At 41.6% G+C, this 21,369-nt stretch overlaps 1 protein-coding gene across 4 annotated transcripts in view; it reads right to left on the reverse strand.

Annotated features, from left to right (window-relative positions):
* Positions 1–21,369, reverse strand: part of SPECC1 (sperm antigen with calponin homology and coiled-coil domains 1) — a 262,628-nt gene that overhangs the window by 203,305 nt on the left and 37,954 nt on the right. For all 4 annotated transcript variants that reach the window (XM_040630107.1, XM_040630108.1, XM_040630110.1 and 1 more), the window contains exon 3: positions 9,536–9,915. The gene's annotated coding sequence lies outside the window, so the exon portion shown is untranslated. The remainder of the gene's footprint in view (positions 1–9,535; positions 9,916–21,369) is intronic.

The raw sequence follows: 21,369 nt of genomic DNA on the forward strand, positions 1-21,369 counted from the left end.
ACCCCCCCTACACGTCAGCATCCGTCACACGGCGTCACCGTTGCTATAATTGGTCTGTCTGTCTCTCAACTAAGGATTCAGGTTGGGCACCATGTTTTCCACCTCTGGAAACCCAGCATCAAGCAGATCTCTGGCACACAGAAGAAGCTCAGTAAGTGTTTCCGGGTATTCCTAGTGAATGACTGACTGCCTGAATGAATGAATGAATGAATGAATACCAAAGGACAGAGTGTGAGAAGTCCACTAAAGGGCTATGATGCGTGAGAACAGGAAGATGCCTGAGGACAAAGTGGTCTTTGAGCCAGACTCTTGTTAGGAACTGAATTGTGCCCCCCCCAAATCATGTGTTGAAGTCCTCACCCCCAGGACCTCATACTGTGACTGTATTTGGAGACAGGGCCTGTAAAGAGGTGACTGAGGTAAAACGAGGTCACTGGGGTGAGCTTTCAGTCCAATGACTGGTGTCCTTACAAAAGGAGGAAACTGGGACACAGACACGCACCAAGGGAAGACCACGTGAGGGCACAGGGCAAACATGGCCGTCCACGAGCCAAGGAGGGAGGCCTCAGAAGGCACCAACCTGGCCAACACCTTCATCTCAGACCTCTAGCCTCCAGAACTGTGAGGAAATTAACCTCTGTGTTTGAGCCCCCGAGTCTGGGTCACTTTGTGGCAGAGAGGACATTCCAGGTGAGAAGCACAGCCAAAGGCAGGGAGGAGGGGACAATTACGGGGTAAAGTCACTGGAGTGGTCTGGTTTGGCAGCAGCGGATGAGTGTTGTGGCACGTGGAGCAAAATAGCCCTGGAAATAGGGTTGGCAGCAGACTGCGGAGGTCCTAAAAGCCAGGTTAAGGAGTCTAGCCTTTCCTCTGTAGGCCAGTGTGTCTCTTCCGTGTGTGACAGTGTCTGTGACTGCAGGAGGCAGCAGGCTGGCAGGACCAGGTGTTCCTGAGGCAGGCCCTGTGGGGCAGGGCTGGATGCAGAGGCCACTGTGTGTCCCATCCTGGTGCACATGAGCCACAGGGTCACTGTGGTGGCTTTTAGGGACAGCAAACATTTGTTAATTGAGAAGTTCTATATGTATTTTAACGTGTGAAACTCAGGACCAAACTGCGGCTCTTTTGTGAAAAGGGCATTGATCAGGGCAACAAATAAGGGGATTCTGCCAACCGGAATGGTTATATGCCATTGGCTCTATAGTCCGGATATACCCCAAATCCACCTGGATCCTCTTCAGACTTTTGCTGACCCCTATCCACAGTGCTTCTTTTAAAACATCGGTCAGATCCCATCACTTGTTTGCTTAAAATGCTCCAGGGGGCCCCTATATCCCTTGGAGTCTAATCCACACCCCTTACCTGCATGTCCTCACTACCCCAGCCTCCTCTCCTGCCACTCCCCTCCATTCCCTGCCCTTCACTGCACTGAGAATAGCAAAGTCAGGCCCCAAAGGAATAGTGTGAATTCACTCGTTCACACAATCAAACATCTGGGGACTGTTCCGTTCATTTGTTCCCTCAACAAAGCCCTTTGGAGCACCTGCTGTGTCTCAGGGAGGCACCTCGCACCGGGATGTACAAACACAGACATAATCCCTGCTCACCGGGGGTTCATGGTCTAGAACAGGGGACGACCACATAGTCCCCAAAATTAAAGATCTCCACTGTGAAAGCTACAGAAGAGAATCACACGGTGCTATTAGAACTTATCCTGGGGGGTACAGCCAAGCCAGGGAGGACAGCCTGGGAAGGCTCCACGAGGAAAAGGTGATTCCAGGATAACGGGCATTAGCTGGGTGCAAAGAGGGCAGAGAACACCCATAGGCAGAGGAACAGTCAGGCAAGGGAAAGAGATGCTCTGGCAGGAGGTGGGAAGCTAGTGTGAGAGACCCTAAGACCCTGTGGCTGCAGGGATGAGAGCAAGCAGGAGCCTCAAGACACTAGGCTGGAGAGCAAGGCCTCGAGGAGGGTCCTCACTGCCCTGATCGGTCAGGTGGGCCCTGGTGGTGACTGAGGAGACCCCCCTCCGCCCAGGTGCTCAGCAGTCCAGGCACAAAAGCCACTGAGCATGTCCCAGGGTGGGCTCCTTCCATGCAGCATGGGCTCCAGGTAGCACTGGGGAAGCCAGGACTCTGGAAACCCTTACTTAAGCTCATCAGTGAGACCAAGGACAGGTCCCCTCAGGCAGTGGGTGCCAGAGGGGTTCTCCAGCCGCTAGGCTCAATGAAGACTTTTATTTAAAACCCAGACCATCTCCCTAGGATCTTGTCCTTTATCTCCTGCAAAAACCCTCCCCAGCCACTCTGCTGACTCTCCCCAGGGCAAGACTAGTTAGGCTCTTCTCATTATGAGGCGGCCCCTTGCTGCAGCACCAGGTGTGGACCCTCTGGCCCCCTGGCTGTCACCAGCTTACATCACCCTTGTGACCGTAAAAATAAATCACTGCTCTCCACTCTCCTCCTTCTCTCATCTCTTTCTTGCAGCACTCTTGTCCTGAATTCTACTGGCTAACAAAGTCATCAGAGACGAGAGTCATTTTCTCCCAGCTAAATATCTAAACCTAATACAGTTCCTTCCATCAATAGCATCCCTTTGTGATCAAAGCAACCCCGTAGGCCTTATGGACCAGGTGACAGAGTTCTGCATTCATTACTGGTAAATCTTCATTTTAATTTTTAGAGTTGGCGTTATTTCGTTTTCATTGTTTCTCATTTACAGTGAGTCAACAAGCTCCCTTTTAAAATGTGTTAGTGATGTCAGTTTAAGGAAATTTAATAAGTAAGCCATATCAGTTGGCTGTGGCAAAAACTATGAAAAGAGGAAATCTGAATGACTACAATCTGGGGAATGGTGGTCCCAGTGAAAGGAATGAAGAAACAGCAGGAGGAATGGAGAGAAGGGGACAGAATGGGAGAACTGGAGTGATGGAACCAGCACGGGGTTCCAAATGGTTGGATGTGGGGGGCGGTCCCCACCTGTGCTTTTCTTAGAATAGCCTCCTTCTGCTTGTCCCCTCCTGAACACCCATCTAAATGGGCTCTCAGCTATTATTCTCCTTATTTGGTAGCTTCATAGCAACGCTCATGATTGGTGATGAGTAATTGGTTAGTGGGTTTGCTGCTCCCCCGGGGCTGGCACACTCCCTTTCCTGCTCACTCTCGTCTCCACAGGGCCTGGTGCACTGCCTGGCTGGGACTAGGCGCTAGGTGTCTGCCGGGTGAATAACTGGATGAATGGCGTTTATTAGGGTTGGATTAGGAGGGTTGGAGGGGGCACCTGGGTGGTTCAGTCGGTTAAGTGTCTGACTCTTGATTTCGGCTCAGGTCATGATCTCAGGGTCGTGAGGTCGAGCCCCACATTGGGCTCCATGCTCAGTAAGGAGTCTGCTGGGGAGCTTCTCTCCCCCTCTCCCTATACCCCTCCCCCCCACATGTGCACACACTCTCTCTCTCTCAAATAAATAAACATCTAAAAATAAAATAAAATAAGGAATAAACAGGAACACAAATGAAAAGGAAGGGAGAGGCACAGTGTGTCTGGGGTGGGATCTATGAGCCACGCATGTGGAGACCACCTGCAAAGAGCAGGAAAATAGGGAGTGGAGCTGCTTAGAGGTCAGAGCTCAGCAAAGAAGCAAACTTCCTCTCTGCCTCTCAGGTTGAGTTTTCTCAACAAGTTCCTTGCTTCTTTTCCTAAAACGTAAGTTAAAACCTGTAAAGAAGTGTGAAAACACTGCCACCCAAATGTTCACTCTTCCCAAAATTTGTCGTGTACTGTCCCAATTGTAGGCCTCTACACCTTCTTGCCTGTGGGCCTGGAAAAACACCCGTCTGTCTGTCTGTCTAAATATCTTACACAAATAATAGACAAATACAGACTTATAGAAAAATTCAAACATAGAAATACACATAGCAAAAGGTGAAAGAGACCTTGCCCTTAATTCTACTTCCCATAGTAAACAGCTTGGTATTATATATCCATTACTTTTTTAAGATGAATTTTTACGTACATACAAATAAAAATAGGGAGTTTAAGTTTTTTTCTTTTTTTGAAAGAATGAGAGCACATGCGAGGGGCGGGGGAGGGGCAGAGGTGAAGGAGAGAAAATCTTTTTTTTTTTTTTTAAAGATTTTATTTATTTATTCGACAGAGATAGAGACAGCCAGTGAGAGAGGGAACACAAGCAGGGGGAGTGGGAGAGGAAGAAGCAGGCTCATAGCAGAGGAGCCCGATGTGGGGCTCGATCCCGGAACGCCAGGACCATGCCCTGAGCTGAAGGCAGACGCTTAACCGCTGTGCCACCCAGGCGCCCCAGGAGAGAAAATCTTAAGCAGGCTCCATGCCCTGTGCAGAGCCCAATGAGGGGTTCGATCTCACGACCCTGAGATCGTGACCCAAGCCGAAATCAAGAGCTGGACTCTTAACTGACTGAGCCACCCAGGCACCCTGAGAGCTTAGGTTTCTTAACATCAATAATGAAATTTTAAATGTAAATATGATCACCCTGTATGTGCTTACTTAAAAACGTACAGAATTTTTCTGAGCTACATTAAAGGTTATTTTACATTTTGGTAGATCTTGTAAAATTGCGACACAAAAAGCTTTACTAATTCTTGTTCCTCATATTTGTGACTGCCAACGCCCATCTCCATATGTTCTCTTTGACACTAGATGCTCTGTTTTCAATTTTTGCCAATCTGTTGCAAGGAAAATATTTTATTAGTATTCGAATTTGCATTTCCATCATTCTTACCGAGGTTGAACATTATATGTTTACTGATCAGCTATGTTTCTTCTCTTCTGAATTGCTTGTTTATAAAAATAAATATAATTTGCCTATTTACAAATTGTCTTTGCCCAGTTTTTCTTTATGTATTTGTCTTTTTCTGATTGATTTGTGGGAATTCTTTATTTATAATGGGTAGTATTCCTCTGTGGTATGTGGCTTACATATGTCTCTCTGTCACTTGCCTATCTTTCAATGGCAAGAAACTTGCCAAGTTTCTTAATGTATCAGAGTCAAATGTTCTTTCTCTGTCTCCCGAGGTTATGTGAAAGTTTGTCTTAAGCCATATAGGGAAAGAATGACACATTTGACTCTATAAGAAAATGTATAATATATATTTCTTAATACACATTATATAAGATACATATTGTTCATTTGTGTACATAAAATACATACACATTTGCATCAAATATTCTCTATACATATCTATATACATCAAATACTGTTTCCAGTGTGTGTCTTTTTTTAATTTAGCTTTTGTTTCCTCACCCTAACAACCCACAGAGTGGACACTGTCTATTACTATCCCCATTTTACAAATAATAAGACTGAGTGATGCATAAGTTAGGACTTAGCAATCTGCCTCCTGAGCCCACACGCTTGGTCAGTACTTCATGTTGATTCCACACAACACCCTCCCTCTATATCACAAAAGCAACAAAAATTAACACAATGTGATAATGGCACAGAAACAGCTGCTATAGATAAAACAGATAATACAGAAAAATCATTTAACATAGAAAAGCTGAGGAACTAGAGAACACAAAGATTTCTCATAAATGATGCTGGAAAAACTGGCATTATTTTAAGTCCGTTTAAGTCCACTTTTCACATCATCCACCCAAATAAAGACTAGAAGGGGGAAAAAAAATCCCTTAAAAGAGGATAATAGGTCTCTAAGGTAAAAAGAATCAAGAAAAAAAGAATGGACAGACTGGACTATGTAAAAATGTTAAATGGCTGCATATTTTTAAAAAATTCATTTTAAAAAGGTGACCAGGAGGCTGGGAAAACTAACCGACAAAGTATGGCAAATAAATCTTATCAAAAACCTATCTAAATTAGCAAGAAAAAAAAAAGGAATTAAGATCCTAACAGATGAGCAAAAGAGAAAGTACAACTTGTAAACAAATTTGTGAAAAAACCGTTCAATCTAATTATATTACAAGAAATGCAAAATTACAAAGGGTTTCGGTTTTGCCTATTTTTTTTAATGATATTGTCCTTGGCAGAGTGGATGAAATCAAAGAGGCACTCTCATGCAGACTGCTGATGGAGAGTAATTCAGCGCCATTAAAATAAATGTTCATGCCCCTCTTACCTAGTAATCCCATGTCTGAGAATCTACTCTACAGATATGATCCAGAAACCTGGAGGAAGTCATATGGACAACGTAGTTACGGAAGTACTCTTTTTTTTTTTAAGATTTAATTTTCAAGTAATCTCTATACTTAGGGGCTTGAACTCACAACCCCAGGACCCAGAGTCGCATGCTCTACTGACTGAGCCAGACGAGTGTCCCTGAAGCATAATTAATAACAGCAAGAAACAAAACAACAAAAAAAGGAAAGCAACCCAATTTTCAAGAACAGGGAATATTAAGTAATTTATGGAACGATCACTGACTAGAACATTACACACCATTAAAAGTAACCGTGAAACTAATAACATTAAAAAAAAACCAACCCTATGCTATAATATCTAGTTGTGCAAGTAGAAAGAAATATAGAAATTTTAAGTTGTTTGACGGTGTGGGATTGAGCCACTATCTTCTCTAATTTCTAAATTTACTGTGGATTTAGAAAGACCTGAGTCCCAATCCCAGCTGCACCACTCCACCGACTTACAAAATCTTTCTATGCCTCAGTTTCGTTGCCTAGAAAGTGAAGACCATAAACACAGCCACCTCGTGGGAGAGTTTTTGAGAATCCCATGAGATAACCTGACTGCTGTGTCTATCACCTAACAAAAATGTTATTTTTGTCCTATGGCAAAGTGTTAATGTGTTTGCGTGGGGGGGGGGTTGAAATGAGGAACCTACTTCACACACATCATGTCTGTTTCCACTTGAAAGTTTAGTAGGGTTAATGTTGTGTTCCCTCTACTTTTGTGGGTTTCTCCTGCTTAGACCGCACTTACTTGTAAACCCACTTGGCGAAGGGAAGATTTAAAGGAAGTGAAACATGTACTCTCAGCTAGAACCGTGTAAAGATCCGTAGTCTGTGGAGCTCAGGGGTAAAGAAACAAAACAGAGCCGTATTAGTGAGTCCCTGCAGTAGAAGCAGGGAACGCGTGTCTTTTTTTACCTTTGCATTCTAACGGGGGGGGGGGGGAGTCACATTGTTCGAAACTTAAAATATCAACTTCCTGCATTACTGAGCTAAATATTTTATTCTAACAAGAAATTAGAGGGAAAAAAAACCTAAAAACTTCATTTCTAGAGAATAGAATGGTGGAGAGACATTTCAAAGTAGCCTGTGCCTTTGGCTGGGGCGAGGGTGGGGGCTGGAGGGTGGTTAGAGCAAAATACTGTCTAAACAGAAACCATATGATAAGTAACTTCCTAGAAAAGCCTCTATCTTTGTCATATCTTTGAAGTTCTGCCATAGAAGCTTCACGAGCACAATGTTTGGCCCAGATATCAAGCTCTGGGACATTATCAGGCCCTCTGCAAGATGGGACGGTGCACTACACAGTACTCATCTTCAAGGGGAGGGGGCTCCAGAACCTTCTGGGGGGGGCTAAGAACTAGTCAAGTGGGTGGTTCTCTCCACGGGACTTCATACGTCCCACACTTGGAGAAAAGAATGCTCAGGAGCGGCCCTGTTCACCTTGGTTGTGAAAACAGATCTCCACACTGCTCATAATTAGGACGCACAGAGTGGATTTCTTTTCCTAAAAAACTCTATACATTATCTTAAAGGCAGCATTAATGATCTTTACTTTGCAAGATGAAAAAAGTAACAGGCAGGGAAAAAAGACTATTTTTTTCAAGAGGTCAGAAGATGAGTTTCGAATCCATTTTAGCCCCCAAAAAGCATGTATGTGGCATTAATTTATCTGGTCCGTGAATCACACAAAAAAATGTATTAATCAGGCCTTAGTCATATCAGGATTCACTGGGTATGTCAGACATTATATCTAAAGCAGAAGAACCTCTTCCCCCGGAGAGAGCTATTCTTCTAAGATTTTTCCATCCCCATCTTAAATAATAACCAACTCTGTACTTACTGCAAAGGCTTTGGCTTCTCGTGCCTCCCGGGAGCTGCTGACCTCAATCAGCAAGTCAGCCGCACTATTCTGGGGTTTGGTGCTGGCCAGGGAGGAAAACCACACTCAAGGGGCCCGGGCAGTGAGCATTTGAGCAACACTTGACTCAGGAAGCAGGCGGGCTCTGGGCTCCAGGCTTCTCACAGCCTCCCCCAAAACCCCTCCCTGCTCCCTCTCCCTCTCCCTCCCTCCGTCTCTCACGATCTCTCTCTCTCTCTCTCTCACACACACACACAGTGCAAAATCACTTCTATCCTACTGGTTCCTGAACACTTAATTTGTGCCTCTCTAAAACATAAGGATTTAAAGACATAGGCTGACTAGTTTCTTGCTGTATCAAACCTGAGATATCAAACAGAAGGAGGGAAAAAAAAAAAAAAACAATGAAAAAAAACCAGCTAGTCTGTCTTCAAAGGTGAGTTTGCCCTGGAGCCTCAGGGCCCCTCACTTGCCATAACCTGCGGGTTGTAGAATGTTCTAGGTGGGATGGGGAAGTCAGGTTATAATCAGGAAGCACTTCAAAGAGGCAGTTCTGGTGAGCTGATGAAAAGCGTCGTCAGAGATAAAGCACCTAACCCTCCAAGCCTCTGGTAATTTGTAATTTCTTTTTTTTCATTCTAAGTATTTTCGTATCTAATTCTGAATTCACAGAGTTCCAAAATTATATGAGCACTCTCACAAAACCTGAGGTCCACGTTCCCTGCTACTACGGAGGGTCTGAACGACCCAGTGACGATGAGTTTGCCTGTAAAAACGTGGAAGAAATTCGTGAAGGTAAACAAGCAGCATGTGTTCTATCTACACTCACCAAGAACCGCAGTCATCGGGGCTGGGCCGAGCTTAGTCACTGCCACAAGCTGCAGTTTAATTGCGATTTTACTGGATAATAGGTGTGAAAAGTCGCCAAGCATCTCTTAACACGGCAGAGAGCTCTTACTTAGAAGGCTGTTTGAGTTTGCAGAGCCTCGGTGACACTGGGGCCACTCCTCATATGCAGACTTTGCCTTTTTAATGACAGATCACAGTCAGGAGCTGTGGTCACGCAGCTTAGAGCTGGCCTTCCCCTGGCAGAGCTGTTGTTACAACTGTGGCCCCATGCCACCCTGGCAAACGCCTCTCCCTTTAGTGGCCTTCCTTCTTTGCCTTAAAGAAAGCAAGAGGGGCTCCTGGGTGGCTCAGTCGTTAAGCGTCTGCCTTCGGCTCAGGGCGTGATCCCGGTGTTCTGGGATCGAGCCCCACATCAGGCTCCTCCGCTGGGAGCCTGCTTCTCCCTCTCCCACTCCCCCAGCTTGTGTTCCCTCTCTCGCTGGCTGTCTCTCTGTCAAATAAATAAATAAATAAATAAATAAATAAATAAATAAAATCTTAAAAAAAAAAAAAGAAAGAAAGAAAGAGACGCAATGCATGGGACCTGCTTTCACTGAAGAATATCCATCCTCCCGGGGGGGGGGGGCAGGGGACTAAAGGCGCTTAACTCACCCGCGTGTGGTCCCCGCCTGCTTCACGACATCATGGCAGAGACACGGGAGATGGTGTGGTTGGGACTCTGCAAGTGACAAAACTCCAACTCAGCCTCACGTAGGCAAAAGAGCAAATTTATTGGCTTGACTATCTGGAAAGTCTAGGAATGAAGTCAAGCTGGCTTTAAGCCAGGAGACCTGGAGGTTCCAAAGTCATCAGGAATCTGTTTTCATCACCTTTCGGCTCTGCTTCCCCAAGTTTGGTGCATTCCAACATGGTGCTCTTGGGATGGGAAGGCCTTTCCTGGCAGCATTCCATGATTAGAAGTCTGCGGCGTTCAAGACCTCAGAAGATACCCAGTCCTCAGAAGAGAACCTCAGTGTGAGACACTGTCCAGCCTGGTGGCAAGGGAGAGGGACCTGGGTGACTGACAGCCGCACTAGTTATGAGAAGAGCAGTTCCCAAAAGCAAAAAAAAAAATGCCAGACAGGCAAAAACATACAAGCTAGTGCCTTGGATTAAGCCTTTCACGTCTTACTTTCCTAATTACACTGTAAATCTATTACCAGAAGGACGTACACAAAGTGTTAAGAGTGGTTATCTCTGGTATTGTGGGTCCTTTATTTTTGAAATTCACATGTATCTTCTAAATTTTCTAAAAATTATTAAATTGTATAATAACACAATACATTTAAATAAGTTATTGTATGCTAAACAAATCCTGCTTACAAGCAAAAATTTGTATAGAATATCTATGAATAAATCTGGTAAGAAGATTACAATCACCCCCCAAAAACCTACAACATTTTGGTGAACAACAAAACAGAGAACTGGATGAAAAAACATGCCATGGTATTCCAATTAGAGATTCACTCTCCACAAAATAATTATACAAATGTATTGTAATTCCAACAAAAATTCTAACAGGATTAAGAGGTGTGAAAAAAAATGCATTATAATATCATCCTAAAATGCACCTAGTAGGATAATTCTTCTCTATAGAAGATATAGAATAATTTATTCTTCTCTGTAGAAGAAAATTGTTGAAAAAAAATATGAAAAGGGACTTGTACTGCCAGATATTAAAACAGACCAGAGAAGTAAAATAATTGCAATGTTGTGGTTAAGGAATAGAAACGTCGTCAATGGATCACAGCAAAACCCAAAAATAAGAATTAAGATAAAGATAGCATTACTAATCTGAGAATAAAAAATGGATTGTTTTTAAAAATGGCATTGGGGGGCGCCTGGGTAGCGCAGTTGTTAAAGCGTCTGCCTTCGGCTCAGGGCGTGATCCCGGCGTTCCGGGATCGAGTCCCACATCGGGCTCCTCTGCTGGGAGCTTGCTTCTTCCTCTCCCACTCCCCCTGCTTGTGTTCCCTCTCTCGCTGGCTGTCTCTGTCAAATAAATAAATAAAATCTTTAAAATAAAAATAAAAATAAAAATGGCATTGGGAAAACTGGCTAATCATCTGAAAAAAAAAAAGACTCCTACCTCATACCATGTACCCAAATGATTTCTGATAGAATAAAAATTTAAATAGAGGGAAAAGAAGAAGCATTATCAGAACTAGAAGGAAAGAGAGGAGATTGTATATCTGAATAAGGTGAGAAAGGCCTCTCTGAACCCACATACAAAGGCAGAATACATAAAAAAAAAAAATAAACAGATTTGACTTTAAAAATAAAAAAAGCTCTGCAAATAACAAATATCCTATAAATAAAACATAAATGCCAATGGCAAAATGAGACAAACATCTCTGCACAACCTTTGGTTCAGTTATTCCATTTGTGGAATGTATCCTATGAAAATAATCATGAATGAATGCAAAGCTGTTTGTGCAGGAGTTATAAGCTTATCCTTGATTGTAACAATGACAACAAAGGAAATAATTCAAAATCTAATTGGTTACATTATGGTATATCCATGTAATTAAACATCATGCAGCCATTAAAAGTGATACTATATCAATATTCCTTCCCGATGACATAGAAGTAAAATACCCTTGACAAAATAACCAACAAACCAAATCTAGCAACATATATAAAGGATTATACACCAGGACCAAGTGGGATTTATCCCAGGAATTCAAGGTTGGTCCAACATACGACAACCAATCAAAGTAATACACCGTATTGATAGAATTAAGGACAAAGCCATAGTATCGTCCCAATAGAGCCAGAAAAAGTATTTAACAAAATCCAAAGCACTTTCATAATAAAAATATTCAATAAACCAGGAATAAAAGGGAAACTCCCCAACCTGATAAAGGGCAACTACAAACATCACACTTAATGGTGAAAATCTGAAAGCTTTCCTCTAACATCAGAAACAAGATAAAGATGTCTCTGCTCTCACCACTTCTGGTCATCATTAAATCATAGGAGTCTTTAGCCAAGGAAATTAGGCATCCAGGTTGGTAAGAAAATTACAACTATATCTATTACCTCATGATCTTTTTTATAGAAAATCTCAAAAAATCTATAGCAAAACAGAGCTAGTAAACTTGTTCGGCAAGGTTGGGTACAAGATCATTATATAAAAATCGTTTTCAATTCTATACACTTGCAATGAACAATCCAAACTATTAAGAAAGCAATTCTATTTACAATAGCACCAAAAGGAAAAGAATACTTAGTAATATATTTAACAAAATACACGCAAGAGTTGTACACTAAAAACTATAAAACATCGAAAAACATTAAAGAAGTCTTAAATGGACAGACATCTCATGTTCATGTATTGTAAGACTTAAGAGGGCAATATTCCTCAAATTGATCTACGGATTCAATGCAATCCCTATCAAAATTCCAGTTGCTCTTTTTACAGAAATTGACTAGCTAATTCTATTAACTCATATGGAAATGCAAGTGACTCAGAAAAATCAAAAAAATCTTGAAAAGAAAAACGAAGTTGAAAGACTCACACTTCCCAATTTTAAAACTTACTACGAAACTATAGCAAACAACACTGTGTGGTCTTGACACAAGGATAGACAACGTAGATCTGTAGAAAAGAACTGAGAGTCCAGAAATGAACCCATACATTTATGGAAGGTGATTTTTAACAAGAGTGCCAAGACCATTCAACGGGGTAAGTAAGAATAGTCTTTTCAACAAATGGTGCTGGGGCAACTGGATATCCATATATAAAAGAATGAAAGTAGATTCCTATTTCATATCATATACAAAATTACCTTAAAGATGTAACAGCTAAAAATATAAAAATCTTAGAAGAAAGCATAAGTGTAAAACTTTATGACCTTGGATTTGGCAATGTTTTCTTAGAGATACCAAACACAAGGAACAAACAAAAAATTATATAAATTGGCCTTCATAAAAATTAAAAACTTTTGTGCTTAAAAGGGCAGCGAAAGGGGTGCCTGGGTGGCACAGTGGTTAAGTGTCTGCCTTCGGCTCAGGGCGTGATCCCGGCGTGATGGGATCGAGCCCCACATCAGGCTCCTCCGCTACGAGCCTGCTTCTTCTTCTCCCACTCCCCCTGCTTGTGTTCCCTCTCTCTCTGTCGAATAAATAAATAAAATCTTAAAAAAAAAAAAAGGCAGCAAAAAGATAACCCACATAATGGAAGAAAATATTTGCAAATCATATCTCTGATATACAGGTCTGTTCTCCAGAACACATAAAGAACACTTACAACTCAACAATAAAAGGACAAATAGCTCAACTAACAAATGGGCAAAGGATTCAAACAGACATCTCTCCAAAGAGAACATAAAATATACAAATGGCCAATAAGCACGTAAAAAATGTTCACCATCATTAGGCATTAGAGATATGCAAATCAAAGCTGCAGCGAGGTACCACTTCACACCTACTAGCGATGGGTACAGCCAAACAGACAATAGCAAGTGCTGACAAGGATATAGAGAAATCAGAACCCTCATCCCTTGTTTGTGGGAACATAAAATGGTGTGACCACTGTGAAAAAACAGTTTGGCAGTTCCTCAAAAGGTTAAGCACAGAGTTAATATTATGGTCCACGATTCTACTTCCTGACCCTAAAAAACTGAAAATAAGAATTCAAACAGAAATCTGTACATGAATATTCCTAGCAGCACTATTTGCAATCGCCAAACAGTGAGGAAAAAAAACCCAAATAACTGTCAACTGATGAATGGATAAACATAATATACATCCATATAATGGGATATTATTATCAGTAAAAAGGAATAAAGTAAAAAAAATAATAAAGGAATGAAATGCTCATTCAAGCTACAACACAGACGAACCTCAAAAACTTTATATTGAGTGAAAAAAGCCAGACACAAAAAGCCACATATTTTTTTTTAAAGATTTTATTTATTTATTTGACAGAGATAGAGACAGTCGGCGAGAGAGGGAACACAAGCAGGGGGAGTGGGAGAGGAAGAAGCAGGCTCCCAGCGGAGGAGCCTGATGTGGGGCTCGATCCCAGAACGCCGGGATCACGCCCTGAGCCGAAGGCAGATGCTTAACCGCTGTGCCACCCAGGCGCCCCAAAAGCCACATACTTTATGAGTACATTCATATGAAATTTCCAGAATAAGCAAATCCATAAACACAGAAGGTAGATTAGCGGTTTCCATGGGATGAAGGGAGGGGCACAAGGGGGAAGTGACTGCTAACAGCACCAGGATTTTGGGGGGGTGACGAAAATGTTCTGGAATTTGATAGTGGTGACTGTTGTGCAAGTTTGTGAAAATACAAGAAAATCACTATACTGGACACTTGAAAAGGTGAATTTTATGGTAGGTGAATTGTATCTCAATTTCTAAAGTAATACTGTAAAATATTTGATGATATAGAATAATGATAATATATTTAGTGGAAAATAGACTATAAATGGTGTATATGGTAGGAGGCCACATTTACTTAGATAAAAGAAAGAGAGACTTAGAGAAACTTTATATATTAAAAATGGCTGGTCTTAGGACCCTTGTTGAAGATCAGTCGGCTATATATGCGTGGATTTATGTCTTGGGTCTCTATTCTATTCCACTGGTTTATATGTCTGCTTTTATACCAGTACCATACTGATTGGTTTGATTACTAAAGCTTTGTAGTTTATTTTATTTTATTTTAAAATTTTATTTATTTATTTAGAGAGAGCGAGAACATGAGCGGGAAGTATCATGCCCCAGCTTTGATCTTATTTCTCAGGATTGATTTGGCTATTCATGTTTTCTTTGTGGTTCCCTATGAATGTTAGGAATTTTTTTTTTGTTTCTACAAAAAATACTATTGGTATATTGGTAGGGTTTGCGATGAATCTGTAATGGGGAAAGGATAGTTTCTTCAACAAATGGTGTTGGGAAAACTAGATATCCACATGCAGAAGAATGAGATTGGACCCTTATACCATACATCAAATCAGCTCAAAATGGATTAAAAACTTAAACACAAGACCCAAAACTGTAACACTCCTAGAAAAAAAACAGGGCAAAACCTTCATGACATTGGTCTTGGTAATGATTTCATCCATAGGACACCAAAACCACAGGCAACAAAAACAAAAACAAAAATAAACCACTAGAACTCTATCAAACTAAAAAGGCTTCTGCACGCAAAGGAAAAACAATCAACAAAGTGAAAAGGCAACGTACAGAATTCAAGAAAGTATCTGCAGACCCTAAATCTGATAAGGGGTTAATCTCCAAAATATACAAGGAACACTGACAACTCAATAGTAAACAAAACAAAACAAAAAACCCAATACTTGATTTAAAAAAAAAGGGCTAAGTTCTTTAATAGACATTTCTTCAAAGACATACAAATAGCCAAGAGGTATGTGAAAAAATGGTCAACGTCAGGGGCGCCTGGGTGGCTCAGTGGTTAAGCGTCTGCCTTCGGCTCAGGGCGTGATCCCGGCGTTCTGGGATCAAGCCCCACATCAGGCTCCTCTGCTGGGAGCCTGCTTCTTCCTCTGGGGCGCCTGGGTGGCAGCGTTGTTAAGCCTCTGCCTACAGCTCAGGGCGTGATCCCGGTGTTATGGGATCGAGCCCCACATCAGGCTCCTCCGCTATGAGCCTGCTTCTTCCTCTCCCACTCCCCCTGCTTGTGTTCCCTCTCTCGCTGTCTCTATCTCTGTCAGATAAATAAATAAATAAATCTTTAAAAAAAAAAATGGTCAACGTCACTAATTGTCAGGGAAATGAAGATCAAAATCGCAATGAGATGTCTCTCACACCTGCTGGGATGACTGTCATAAGAAAACCGAAAGACGGTGTTGGTGAGGATATGGAACAGTTGGAACTCCTGTACATTACTGGTGAGAATACAAAATGGTACAGCCACTATGGAATAGTGTATAGTAAGGTTCCTCAAAAAATTAAAAATAGAACTACCATATGATCCAGCAATCCCACCTCTGGGTATTTATCCAAAAGAATTGAAATCAGGATCTCTAAGAGGTATTAGCACTCCTATGTTTATTGCCGTGCTAGTCACAATAGCGAAGATGTGGAAACAACCTGAATGTCCACTGACAGATGAATGGATAAAGAAGATGTGATAGATACATACAATGGAATACTATTCAGCCTTTAAAAAGAAGGCAATTCTGCAATATTTAACAACCTGGGTGAACCCTGGGGACATTCTGCTAAGTGAAATAAAGGAGTCACAGAAAGACAAAAACCGCATGATTCCACTTACATGAGGAGTCTAAAATAGTCAAATTCATAGAATCAAGGAATGGAATGGGGGTTGCCAGGGGCTGGGGGAAAGGAGAAATGGGGAGTTACTAATCAATAAGCATAAAGTTTTAGCCAAGCAAGATGGATGAACTCTAGAGATGTGCTATACAATATTTTACCTATAGTCAACAATAAGCTACTGTACACTTAAAAATTTCCTAAGAGCATAGAGCTCACGTTACATATTCTTATTACAATAAAATAAAATTCAAAAAATAAAATAAATTACTAAATAGAGACAGTTATCTCTGGCTGGTAGTGTTAACCTCCTTTATGCTCTAAAGATTCTTCTTCACTAATTGCAACGAATACGTAGGAGTTTTGCAATATAAAAAATACTATTTAAGCATAAGAGCAATTATCTATCATGAGAGCATCAGATTCTATTTGTGACTGATGGCTTATACTGCAGAAAGTAAGTTCATTTGACCCAAGGAAGACTTTCTTAATTGCAGAAATAATTAAAGCCTGGATGAGATGTCCTTTGCAGGGACTATGAAATCTCTACTCTTGGATTGTCCAAGAACAGGGTAAGATGATGGCTTGCAATGGCACATTCAGATGCTCATTTGCATGGAGGCTGGGCAGTGGCAGGGTGGTCTAGCTCCAAGAGCTGGATCAATGAACCCAGACCAATGCTGAAGGAAACCTCTGTGCAGGCTGAGCTCCGAAGTGCCTCAGTGGGAAACACGCCAGCTCTCCACAGAACAGAATTTCCTAAACCTTAGCCAAAAATCAAAGCCTAAAAATGCTCTGTTTTGCTCTTGCAAAATAAATTTATCAACTCTAAAAATAACCAGGACAAAGCCAAAAGATGAAAGTGACTCTGAATGAGTTTCAAAGACATGTGTGTCAACTTCTGGCGAAGACTGTCACAGTCAGATCCTTAGGACTCTTGCTACCCAAGAGAATTTGTTACGATGCAGCGTGAAAGGACATACATCCAGGGGCGAAAATGGTGAAGATCTGATCTTCATGGTCTCTAAGCTTCATCCAGCCAGCAACAGATCTAGTGTTTATTACCGGAAAATGAGTATAAATATAAATTGTTTATCTGATGAATTCAGTAGGTCATAACGAATATGTTAACCCACCAAATACTATCTGAAAATTGACATTTGCATGTAGTATAGAAATATATTGCCCTTCTCTGTAAATATCTTTAAAGCCTGACCGTAAACACTCGTTCTGACTAAGAGGAACTTGACTTCTATGTTAACCTAACCATCTCTTTCGATGGCTTTTTAATTTAGTTCTAAAGCATAACATTTCACTGTGAGAAATTATACAGAGAGCAGTAATTACAGAGGGAGGCACACTGTACTAGGCAAGTGGTGGTTAGCGAAGTTGGCTTTCTTCTGAGCTATGCGGCAAGGTTCATCGCGTCATCCCCAAGAAAACATAAAGGGGAGGCTCTTTCTGCAAACGCATGGCTAGGGACAAGAAGTTTGTTGGCTTTCAAGTTACCATACACTGATATGTTTTCTTTTTAAAAGGCACTCCTGGAGTGCCAGATTAATTCACGCGCCTGAATCCTGAGAAGTCACGTAGCCAAGAGGCGTGTCTGGCTCTGGGGATGGACCTTCCCTGCTGTCCTCCCACCCCAGCACTGACCACCTTCTGCATCGAGCGATACACCTGCCACCCACACTTCACTTCCCTCCCGAGCGAGAATGCTCGGAGTGAGAATGCTGAGTGAGGCTATGCATATGTTTGAATTTGTTTAATTAGCCAGGAATAGGAAAGCAGCGACTCTTTTGGTTTCCAAGCAGATGTGAAACTAATTTGGGGAAAGAACAAGAGCCCCAGAGAGTCTGGAGAATGACTCAGCTTCAGTCCCTCATAAGTTCCATTACACTTGGGGACGTGCCCATCAGCGACTCTCCTGCCATCAGGATTCTGAATCTGAAAGAGGCCTCTCAGACCTCTGTTCTTCTGGTTGTCCCACTACCACCCTCCCTCCCAGCCTGGTCTGCTCCCCAGTCTCAGTTTCCTTTCCTCCCTTGCCAGACGTGCAGCCTCCCACCACCCAGTCGAACCCCAAGATCGTTCCAGCATGCTCCCCACCAGTCCTTGGATGCCTTTACGCTGGCCCTGCTCAGTCACCCACCAATCAGGGACTGCCAAATCGTACATTTTTTGTTCCCGAACTGGGTCTCCAAATAGAACTATAAAGACAGAACCTGCCTGAGGCCATGTGGCCCTAGGTATCTCTGTGCAACTGATCTATTTAACTCTAACGGGCTTCTTATTGAACCTTCCAAAAGAGCATTTATGTTGAGAATATCTTGGTCAAGTTTAATTCAGAAAGAGGGGGTCATTAGGTTGACTGTGAACATGGGTCAAGCATTCTTCTCCAAGTCAGCCTTATCATTAACAAAGCTGATCTCCGATCTCCATCAGTCTGATTCCTGACTCGTGTTTCTTTTCTTTTTTTTTTTTTTTTAAAGATTTTATTTACTTATGAGAGAGAGAGTGTGCACAATTGAGCACAAGCTGGGGGAGGGGCAAAGGGAGAGGTAGAAGCAGACTCCCCACTGAGCAGGGAGCCTGACATGGGGCTCAGTTCCAGGACCCTGAGATCAAGAGCTGAGCCGAAGGCAAATGTTTAACCCACTGAGCCACCCAGGCGCCCCCGGACTCATGTTTCTTTGCTGATTTTAAACTATATTTGTGATGGTGGGGGTGGGGAAGAATGATGTCAACAGTAATTTTCCAAAACCCCCCAACAACCACCTTTGATCTCTGGTCCCACTTTCCTCTGTGTGCAGAGAGGGCCTTCCCTAAATCCACAGAAAGTGGGAAGAAGAAATGAATAAGATAAAAGCAGCAGTTAATGAAACGAAAACATTTTTTAGAATGGTCTTTTAGATTTAAAAAACTGAAATGAAGAACAAGAAAGAGGATGTAATTACATGTATGGATTTGTAAACTAGGCGAAACAGATAATTTTCTAGGAAAACACAGATTACCAAAATTAACTCAAGAAGAAACAAACGGTCACACGGGGAAAAAGGATAAGAAAAGGCAATTCACAAAAGGAAAAGTACTAATGAAAATGTGAAAAGATGTTTAGTCCACCTAGTATCCAACAAACAGGAACTAAAGCAACATAACATTTTTAAGCCCATCGCGTGGACTAATATATTTGAAAGGGATAAAAGTGTTAGCAAAAATGTGGGAAATAGGCACTTTCACATACTTGTGTGTATGGATTCTGGGAGGTAGCTGGAGTGGAGATTGTAAATGGGACTTTTCATATTTTACTCTATTTCCGTATTTGAATTTTTTTAAGAATGTGTTTCTTTGTTTTGTACCTGAAATTTTAAGAGTGGAATTCCTAAGTCTGTATGCACAAGGATTGATACCAAAATATTTATTGTATGTTTAAGACTGGAGAACAACGTAATTTGAAATGAGGACATAGATTGTAAAATAGTTTATGGATCTGAAACATATGCAAAGAAAAGGAGAAATAGAAAAATAAGCAGCAAGTACAGACTGGATATGATATGGAAAACCACACATGCAAAAACATTAGCTCCCTGAGGACAAAAATTCTGTTCTATTTACCGCATATCGATACCTCTGCCCCTTGCAGAGTGCCCAGCACAGAACACTTACTAAATGTTTGCTAAATAAATGAAAGAAAAATGGGACTAAAGAATATCAAAAGGTACTCTGGGAATTTCGATTTCAAAAGAAACAAATGAAACAATTCTGTTCACATACACTCCACAAACCTGAAATGTAAAATTACTTTCACTGAAATCCTGTTATATTCTTAATATAATCATTAAGTTTGGAATTTATACTTGCAACTGGTCATTTTTCTGCAGCGGACCTTCCATTAAAAGAACGTGGTTCATCTCGGTCAGTCTTGTTATTGCATTTTCACAATATATTGTCATAAGACTCAGGCGCAGGTGTTTGTTAAAATTCACAATTTTCACCTTGTCCTATTTTGTAGCCTTGTATCAGCTCAGGAAAATTAACACAGCAAAGTGGTTCAATGAAATATAAAAGTCAGGTTGGGAGTGATATAAATATGAGCCTAAACAATGATAAGATCACTACAGAACAGGACTAAAAAAATGCAAGATGGAGAGATGTGTGCCCTGTATGTCAAGTGACATGCCACAGAGGCAGTTAAAAAAGGGAAGTGCAAATAGGAGGTACACTGGCAAAGGCTGAAAAATTGGAATTTATTGGACCATTCATCCATTTGCTGCTAAGGCTGGAGCACTTCACTGTTTTTATGAAGCTTGTGAAGCAACGGCAATAAACCACAAATGCCTTCCGTGTCACTTTCAGACAAAGTACAAGGGCCTCTTTGGTAAACCAACCAAGTTCTGCCTCCAGGGTAAAATAATGTTTCTCAGTGCAAAACCAATGCATTCGTCACCAAAGGAAAAGAGCAAAACTACTGAGGCATCTTTTCAAGTTGCCCTCCTCGGAGATAAAACACACGCAGGCATACACTAATGCAACATCTTTAAGAATAGCCCCAAAGTCAATGATACATGTATTTTGATTGGCAAGAAAATAGAACAAGATATTAACAAAATTCCTCTATCAAATAAGGCACCAAACATCAGGGAATCTCAATGGCATGCCACATGGAAGAGGAATTGTGAGCCTATGTGTGGGCTGCCAGATAATCTCAATTTACCATTGATTGGAACTTCTGTGGATGAATCAGTACCTTTCCTGTGTGAGGTTCATATTCAAGGGCCAAGGTACATAGTGGAGAAGGAGCCCAGGGGCCTGTTATGTGGGCAGCCAGGAAGAAAAGGAGCTGCTACACAGAATCATTTCACCGAATGCCAGTCTACACCACTGCTGTTTTCCTCTGAGAATGGTTGATGATCTAAATAATCTGATTTCATTTAGTACTGAAAAAAGAATAAACATTTTGAATCAAACTACAGTCACAGACAATCTGTCTTTTCAACGTGCAGTAGGACAGGGAGTACCAGGGTTTGCTTTCCACTCTGGAATACACTGCCTGTCAAGGCATGTTAAGGCATGGATATTGGAAATGAGGAACAATATAAAACTATTTCTTCATGACACTGAGAAGGCCGCCAAAGGCCGTTTCTATGATCTCAAATATCTGGCTTACATAGTATAGGTCAGAAATCAATATTTGGA

The sequence above is a fragment of the Ursus maritimus genome, unplaced genomic scaffold (assembly GCF_017311325.1).
Source record: "Ursus maritimus isolate PB19 unplaced genomic scaffold, ASM1731132v1 scaffold_14, whole genome shotgun sequence".
NCBI lineage: Eukaryota > Metazoa > Chordata > Mammalia > Carnivora > Ursidae > Ursus > Ursus maritimus.